This window comes from Lontra canadensis, unplaced genomic scaffold, assembly GCF_010015895.1.
Source record: "Lontra canadensis isolate GAN:19392208 unplaced genomic scaffold, GSC_riverotter_1.0 scaffold166, whole genome shotgun sequence".
NCBI lineage: Eukaryota > Metazoa > Chordata > Mammalia > Carnivora > Mustelidae > Lontra > Lontra canadensis.
In genome coordinates, this window is record NW_022631160.1 from 1,817,267 (window position 1) to 1,826,354 (window position 9,088).

At 36.6% G+C, this 9,088-nt stretch overlaps 1 pseudogene; it reads right to left on the reverse strand.

Moving 5' to 3' along the window:
• Positions 1 to 6,539: 6,539 nt before the first annotated feature.
• LOC116859884 lies at positions 6,540 to 8,426 on the reverse strand (annotated as a pseudogene).
• Positions 8,427 to 9,088: the final 662 nt, after the last annotated feature.

The following is a 9,088-nucleotide window of genomic DNA, read 5'->3' on the forward strand; positions in this document are numbered from 1 at the left end:
ACCTGGAGGATAGAGTAGTGAAAAGCAACCAAGCTAATCAAGTGAGAGACAAATACTGCATGATGAGAGTAGACTTAGAAAACTCTGTGAATCCATCAAGTGTAATAATATTATCATTATAGGGATCCAAGAATATAAGAAAGAGAAATGGGGAGAGAAAATGTATTTGAAGGTATAATAGATGAAAACTTTCCAAATCTGAGGAGGGAAACAGACATCTAGATCCAGGAAGCAGTGAGATCCCCAAACAAAATCAACAGAAGGAGGTCCACAGCAAGACACATGGTAATTAAAATAGCAAAAAAAAAAAATAGTGATGAAGAAATAACTTTACACATTGCAAGAGAAAAGGAGATAATTATATACAAAAGAAAGTCCTTCAGGCTATGAGCTGAATCAAAGTGCTGAAAGGGACAAATCTCCACCCAGGAATAGTTTATCCAATAAGACTACAATTCAAGATAGAAGGAGAGATAGTTTCCCAGACAAACAAAAGTTGAAAGAATTCATTACCATTACACCAGCCCTACAGGAAATATTAAGGGGGATTCTGTGAGTTGAAAACAAAAGCCATAACTGAGAGCAAGAAAAATAGGAAGTGTAAAAGCAAAAAACAATTAAGTGTATCTATAAAAGTCAAGAGAAGCACAAAATTAAAAGATATGAAAGATGATACCACATATCAGCAATGTGGAGAAGAGAGGAATAAAGAATGAGTTCAAAATTAAGCGACCATCAGTTTAACAGACACTGCTACATGCAGAAGATGTTATTTATAAACCTAATGGGAAGCACAAATCAAGAAACAGTAAGGGACACGCAAACAAAGTAAGAAACACAAGTATATCACTAAAGAAAACCAGCAAACCATGAAAGAGAGAGAGAGAGAAGAAAGTATAAGAAAAAAAGCTATTAAAAATTAGTCTATTAAAAAATCAAGTTAACCTAAATCCACAAATGAGCTTTCTCCATGTGAATGTACATGATGTGCGCAGGTTGTTATAGGGGAGTAAGTTACAGTACTGATCCTAAAGGAGCTTATACTAAAATGGAATAGGAACATGATCCACATATTATAAGGTAGATTATGAAAAATTCGAGGTGTCCCCATATTTGAGAGATAATACAAGGGCAGTGTAAGATACACAGAATTTGAAAATATCTATACCTCCAGGAAACAGAATGAGGTTAGGATCTTGGACAAGGGGAAGAGAAAACTGATTAACTTATGCCTGTCAAAACAAAATATGGTAAAGAAAATAAAGCTAATAAAAATATGTCTTTGGAAGGGCAAAGACTGAGTTGTAAACAATTTTTTTGTGTGAAGGGATTATAGTATATCTCTAGAAAGGCTATTGGTGCCTTTTGTTTTAGTCATCTTAATTGCCAAAGTTATACTCATTATTTTAAAAATAATTTTATTATATTTTCTTTTTATTATACTATAGTTAACATAGAATGTTATATTATTTTCAGGTGTATGATATAGTGATTCAATATTTTCATACCTCACCGGGTGCTCATCAGGACAAGTGCACTCTTTAATTCCTTAATCTTCATTGCCTGTTTCAACCTGGTAAGTATCAGTTTGTTCTCTACAGTTCAGTGTCTGTTTTTTGGTTTTGCTCTCTTTCATTTTCCTTTGCTCATTTGTTTTGATTCTTAAATTCCACATATGAGTGAATTATATAGTATTTGTCTGTCTGACTGACTTATTTGGCTTAGCATTATACTCTCTAGCTGCATCCATGCCATTGCAAATGGCAACATTTCATTCTTCCAATTTTTTAAAAGATTTTATTTATTTATTTGACACAGAGAGAGCACAAGTTAGCAGAAAGGCAAGCAGAGAGAGAGGAGAAAGCAGGCTCCCTGCTGAGCAGAGACCCTGATGTGGGGCTCAATCCCAGGACCCTGAGATCATGACCTGAGCCAAAGGCAGGGGCTTAACTCACAGAGCCACCCAGGTGCCCCAACATTTCATTCTTCTTTATGGCTGAGTAAAATTTCATTATATATGAACTTTTAAATTTAAGTTTTACTTAGTTAACATACAGTACAATATTTGTTTCTGAAGTAGAATTCAGTGATTCATCACTTACATACAATGCCCAGTGCTCATCATAAAAGTGTCCATTACCCTTCACCCATCTAGATGTCACACACACACACACACACACACACACACACACGCGCGCACGCACAGGGGAATATTACTCAGCCATCAAAAAGAATGAAATCTTGCTATTTGCAATGATGTAGATGGAGCTAGAGTGTAGGATGCTAAGTGAAATAAGTCCAAAAAAGATAAATATCATATGATATCACTCATGTAGAATTTAAGGAAGAAAATATAAATATGTGGGAAGGCAGGGAAGGGAGAGAGGAAAATAAAACTACATAGCACTTCTTTATTTATTCATTGATTAATGGAAACTTGGGCTGCTTACACAATATGGCTACAGTAAATAATGCTGTAATAAACATAGGGGTGCATATATCCCATCGACTTCATGTTTTTGTATTCTTTTGTATTCTTTGGGTAATACCTACTAGTACAATTGCTGGTAGTATTATTTTTAACTTTCTGAGGAAACTCCATACTGTTTTTCAGAGTGGACGCACCAGTTTGCATCCCCACCAACAGTGTAAGAGTGTTCCCCTTTCTCTACATCCTTACCAATATCTGCTGTTTCTAGTGTTGCTGATTTTAGACATTCTGACTGATGTGAGGTGTAAGGTGATATCTCATTTAAAGTTTTGATTTGTATTTCCCTGATGGTGAGTGGCGTTGAACATTATTTCATGTGTCTGTTAGCAATCTGTATGTCTTCTTTGGAAAAATGTCTATTCGTGTCTTCTGGCCATTTTAAAATTGGATTATTTGGGGGGGGTTTAGAATTTAGTTTTATAAGTTCTTTTTTTGTGTGTGTATTTTGGACACTAACACTTTGTCAGATGTCATTTCAAATATCTTCTCCTATTCCATAGGTTGCTTTTTACTTTTGTTGATTCCTTCCTTTCCTGTGCAGAAGCTTTTTATTTTGATGAAGTCCCAATAGTTTATTTTTATTTTTGTTTCCCTTGCCTCAGGAGACATCTAGAAAGAAGTTGCTACAGCTGATATCGAAGGGCTTACTTCCTGAGTTCTGCTCTAGGTCTGTTATGGTTTCAGGTCTCAGATTTATGTCTTTAACCCATCTTGAATTTATCTTTTTGTGTATGGTACAAGAAAGTGTTCCAGTTTAATTCTTTTGAATGTAGATTACTGGTTTTCCCAACACTATTTGATGAAGATACTGTCTTTTTCCCATTGAATGTTCTGTCCTGCTTTGTTGAAAATTAATTGACCATATAATTGTGGGATTATTTCTGAGTTTTCTACAACATTCCATTGATCTATGTGTGTATTTTAGTGCCAGTACCATACCATTTTTATTATTACAGCTTTGTGATTTAACTTAAAGTCTGGAATTGTGGTTCCATAAGAATGTTAGGAATACCTATTGGTATTTCAATAGGAATTGCATTAAATCTGTGGATTGATTTGTGTAGTATATTTTAACAATATTTGTTCTTCCAATCCACGAGCTTGGAAAGTATTTTATTTCTTTGTGTCATCTTCAATTTCTTTCATCAATGTTTTATAGTTGTCAGACTACAGGTTTTTTACTCTTTAGTTAGCTTTATTTCCAGGTATCTTATTATTTTGGGTGTAATATGAGCTTATATTCTTAATTTCTCATTCTGCTGTATCATTATTAATGTATAGATATGCAACATACTTCTGCACATTGAATTTCTATCTTTTGACCTTACTGAATTCCTTTACCAGTTCTAGCAGTCTTTTGGTGGAGCCTTTCATATTTTCTGTACATGGTATCCTGTCATCCACAAATAGTGAGTGTTTTACTTCTTCCTTACTGATTTGGATGCATTTTACTTCTTTTTGTTGTCCAATTGCAGTGGTCTAAGACTTTCAGCATTATGTTGAATACAAGTGATGAGATTGGACATCCTTGTCTTGTTCCTGACCTTAGGGAAGCAGCTTTCAGTTTTTCCACTTTGAGTATGATGTTCACTGTAGGTTTTTCAGATAATGGCCTTTCATTAGGTTGAGCTATTCTCCCTCTAAACCTACTTTGTTGAGGGCTTTTATCATGAATGGATGTTGTACTTTGTCAAATGATTTTTCTGCATCTGTTGAAAGGACTGTGGTTTTTATCCTTTTTTTATTGTTGTGATGTATCACATTGATTGATTTGCAAATATTGACCCACCCTTACTACCCAGAAATAAATCTCACTTGATTGTGGTGAATTATTTTTATAATGTATTTTTGGATGTAGTTTGATAGTAAGGGTTGTTGCATCTAAGCTAATCATAAATATTGGCTGTAGTTCTCTTTTTTTACTGGTGTACTATCCAGCTTTGGTATCAGGATAATGATCATGTGATAGAATGGATTTGGAAGTTTTCCTTCCTTTTCTATTTTTTGGAATAGTTTGCAAAGAATAGGTATTAACTCTTTTTTAAATGTTTGGTAGAATTTTCCTGTGAAGCCATCCATTTCTGGACATGTTTGTTGGGAATTTTTTTGATTACTGATTCAATTTCTTTGCTGGTTATCAGTTTGTTAAAATTTTCTATTTATTCCAGTTTCAGTTTTGGTAGTTTATATGTTTCTAGGAATTGATCCATTTCTTCTAGGTTGTCCAATTTGTTAGCATATAGGCTTTCATAAAATTCTCTTACAATTGTTTGTATTTCTGTATTGTTAGTTGTTCTTTCTCCTCTTTTTTTGGTGATTTTGCTTGACATTTTGTTGTTTTTCTTATGTGTCTGGCTAGAGGTTTATCAATTTTGTTGATTTTTCAAAGAACCAGCCCCTGGTTTCATTGATACATTCTTTTTTTTTAAAGTTTTTATTCATTTATTTCTGCTCTAATGTTCATTATTTCTTTCCTTCTTCTAGTTTTAGGTTTTGTTTGTTGTTCTTTTTCTAGCTCCTTTAGGTGTAAGGTCAGGTTGTTTATTTGAGATTTTACTTCCTTCCCATGGTAGGCCTGTATTGTTATAAACTTTCCTCCTAGAACCACTTTTTCTGCATCCCACAGGTTTTGGACCATTGTGCTTTTATTTCCATTTGTTTCCATGTAATTTTAAATTTATTGTTTTATTTTCTGTTTGACCCATTCAACATTTAGTAGCATGTTCTTTAACCTCCATGTATTTGTGGTCTTTCCAGATTTCTTTTTTTGTGGTTGACTTCTAGTTTCATACCATTGTGGGCAGAAAAGATGCATGGTATGACTTCAGTCCTGTGGAATTAATTGAGACATGTTTTATTAGATAATATGTGATCTATTCTGTGGAACGTTCCATGTACACTTGAAAAGAATGTGTATTTTGCTCTTTTAGGATGAAATGTTAATATAGCTATTAAATTTGTGTCATTCAAGACCATTGCTTTCTTACTTCTTTTCTGTTTTATGACCTGCCTATCAGTGTAAGTGAAATATTAACATCCCTTAGTATTATTGTATTAATATCAATTAGTTCCTTTATGTTTGCTATTAGCTATTTTATGTATTTGGGTTCTCTTATGGTGAGTGCAAAAATATTTATAATTCTTATATTTCTTGTTGGATTGTCCTCTTTATAAGTATATAGTATTTTTCTTTGTCTTCCATTACAGCCTTTGTTTTAAATTCTATTTTTTCTGATACAACTATTGCTACTTGGTTTTCTTTTGACATCTATTTTCTCTATTTCTCTAGATAGGTATTCCTCTATCCCCTCACTTTCAATTTGCAGGTGTCTTTAGGTCTAAAATAAATCTCTTATAAGTACCATAGAGATACATCTTGTTTTTTCACCCATTCTATCACCATATGTCCTTTGATTGGAGCTTTTAGTTCATTTGCATTTAAAATAATTATTGGTAGATGTGTATTTATTGTCACTTTATATTAGTTTTGTGGTTCCCTTCTTGTCTTGTCTGATCCCTTCTTGTCTTTATTTCCTGATTTTTTTTAGTGATATATTTGGATTTCTTTTTCTTTAATTTTTCATACTTACTGTGGTTTTGATTTCTGGGTACCATTAGATTTATATATAAAATTTTCTGCACATAACAGTCTACATTAAGCTCATGGTTGTTAAAGTTTGAACAAATTCTATACTCCTCTCCTCCCCATGTTTTCAATATATGGTGTCATTTTTTTTTTTATGAACATTTGGAATTTTAAGCAAAAAAAGTCATAGCCACTAACATTGTTACAGTTTGAGGCCATCTTCATTCTCCACAATGATACCAGATGCTAACAAGGGGTTCCCATTGTTTAGTCTTAGTTAAACTACCATGTTTAAAAGAATGATAAAGACTTGGCACACTATCTCTTAACTTTTAATGTTTCATCACAGATGATGAAAGATACTGAAGTACAGAAAAGGAATAATTGTAATGTTGTGGTCAAAATTATAAACATGGAATTATAAATCTAAAACATTTTCTGTTTAAAATATATATCTAATAGTCAATGCAGTTCTACAGGATTTCTGCATCTAGTAGGGCATTGTTTGCCTTTATTCATTTTTCCAGGTCCTCCATGCCTGTCTCTTCTTCCTCCCATCTGTTCAAAGGTCCAAAGACATCTTGTGTTCCTCCTCCAAAGCGATCTCAGTCCATGCCTTTGCCACTACGGAAGCCACCTCTGTCTCCACAATGGCCACTTCTGAACTTTCCATGGGGACCACCATAGTCCAGGAGGCCAACTATTCCTACCATCATGCCACCAGGACTGCCTCTGCCATGGTCACCACACAGGTTGTGGAGAGGGTGATGGAAGAAAGCTTTCAGGTTTGGGGGGCTTATACTTGTTTTATCCTGTTCTCCAGGTGAAGTTCTGGTTTCCACACCCTGGTTTGAGACATTGCCAGTCCCAGCTCAGTGTTGGATATTTCCTCCCCCAGATGGGTTCCCTTGGGAACCCTGGGGCCCTCTTAGGGACAAACCATATCTGGCTTCTCTACAGCCTCCCATGTGACCCATGGGGCCCCCTGGACCTTCAGAATATGGCAGCAGCATCCTTTTGCTCTCAGAGGAAGCATACAAAACTGCATGCTGTTCATTGGAGGTTTCCTGTGAGCAAGAGAAAGCTTAAATTAACTCCCTTGAAAATATCTCCTATCAAACCAGTCCATAGCAGCCTTGGAAGTTGGTGGGTCTTCATAAGGCACTGTAGCATTGTGTTTGGGATTTCCTGTTTCCTTGTCCAAGTAGATGTGAATTATGGGTTGTCTGGTTCCCTTGAAGAAGTATGCCAGATCATCTAGAGTCACAGTGTCATTTAAGACTTGCACATAAATTGCACTGTTGTGAAAGTCTTCATCTGGATCTATAGGTGGGCTTATAGATCAAGATCTGGTCCTTCCTCCATGGGTTCACTAGGTTTATTGAAATCACCTTGCTTTCCAGAGTTTCTCATTCCACCATGTCCTCCGACCTTCCCACCTCTGCTCAGGCTCCATAATCAAATCCTCCTCTCTTCCTGCCCTGATTATCAGGGCCACTCATGCTCTACTTCTCTCCTTGTCTGAAGAATCCTCCAGACTCCTGTGCATAAACACCCATGCTACTGGGGTGGTCTTGTTGGAATAAACTCTGCTGGTGTTCTGTTGGCTATATTGATTTGGAACCTGGTTGTATGATCCAGTTTGTCAGAAGTTTAACTAGTGTGTGACTACTGCCCATAGCTGCTTTGTTGACCATAGCTACTCTGCTGTCTGGAGCTGATTGGTTGCCCATAGGTGTTCTGCTGAGAGTAACTGCTCCGATCCTAACTAGTCTACAGTCTGGAGGAATAGATGGTAGGAGGATAAGATGGTGGTGCTGTTACTGGCTGCATGGGGTAGGTCCTAAGTACCTGGGGATAACTGTAGTTACTCTGTCCATATCCTAGGCTGGGCTGGTTATAATTCCTTATGCTAGATTAAGGTTCACTAGTTTCATCTTATGGTCTTGCAGGTGTGGAAGTTTCTGGATGTTGCCCATATACTTGGTAAGCAGGCTGAGAGCCATATACAGACTGAGAAGCATAGGAGGTCTGGGTGGTAGTAACATAAGTGTGGTAGTATCATAGGCACCAGTGCCATACCCCTAGATAGGCTGACCATATACCTCGGGAGCAGCTGGAGAAGTTTAACCAGGGGGAGCCTGTCCATAAGAAGTTGCGTAGGCAGTCTGGCAGAGGTTGTATACCTGGATGTAGCAGACATCAGTGGACTGTCCACAGGTGCCATAAACTTTGCTGCCCATTTGTGAGAGTGGCCTGTGCAAATCCTTGAGGGGACCGGGCAGTGTAATCACCATAGCCCTGCTGGGCTGCAGCTTTGCTGTAGGTACTGTAGTCCATGAATGACATTTTCTCTCCTTCCTTCTTGTTCTCTCGATGTCCTTCTCCCTCTTGCTTTTCCTATGGTGTCATATTTTATGTCTCTTTTTTTGCCTTATTTTTTATTATGTTCAATTAGCCAACATGTAGTATATCATTAGTTTTTGAGGTAGTGTTCAACGATTCATTAGTTGTGTATAATACCCAGGGCTCATCACAACACATGTCCTCCTTAATACCCATCACCCAGTTACACCCTTCTCTCAAGCCCTCCCTTCTGTAACCCTCAGATTGGTTCCTGGAGTCCAGAGTCTCTCATGGTTGGTCTCCCTCTCTGATTTCTTCTCCTTTAATCTCCCCTGCCTTCTCCTGTGGTCTTCAGTGCTATTCCATACGTTCCACATATGAGTGAAGCCATATAATAATTGTCTTTCTCTGCTTGACTTATTTTGCTTAGCATAATTGCCTCCAGTTACGTCTATGTAGATGCAAATGATATGTATTCATCTTTTCCAATGGCTAAGTAATATTCCATTGTATATATGAACCACATCTTCTTTATCCATTCATCTGTTGAAGGACATCTCAACTCCTTCCACAGTTTGGTTATTGTGGATATTGCTGCTATGAACATTGGGGTGCATGTGCTCCTTCTTTTCACTACATCCATATCTTTGGGGTAAATACCCAGT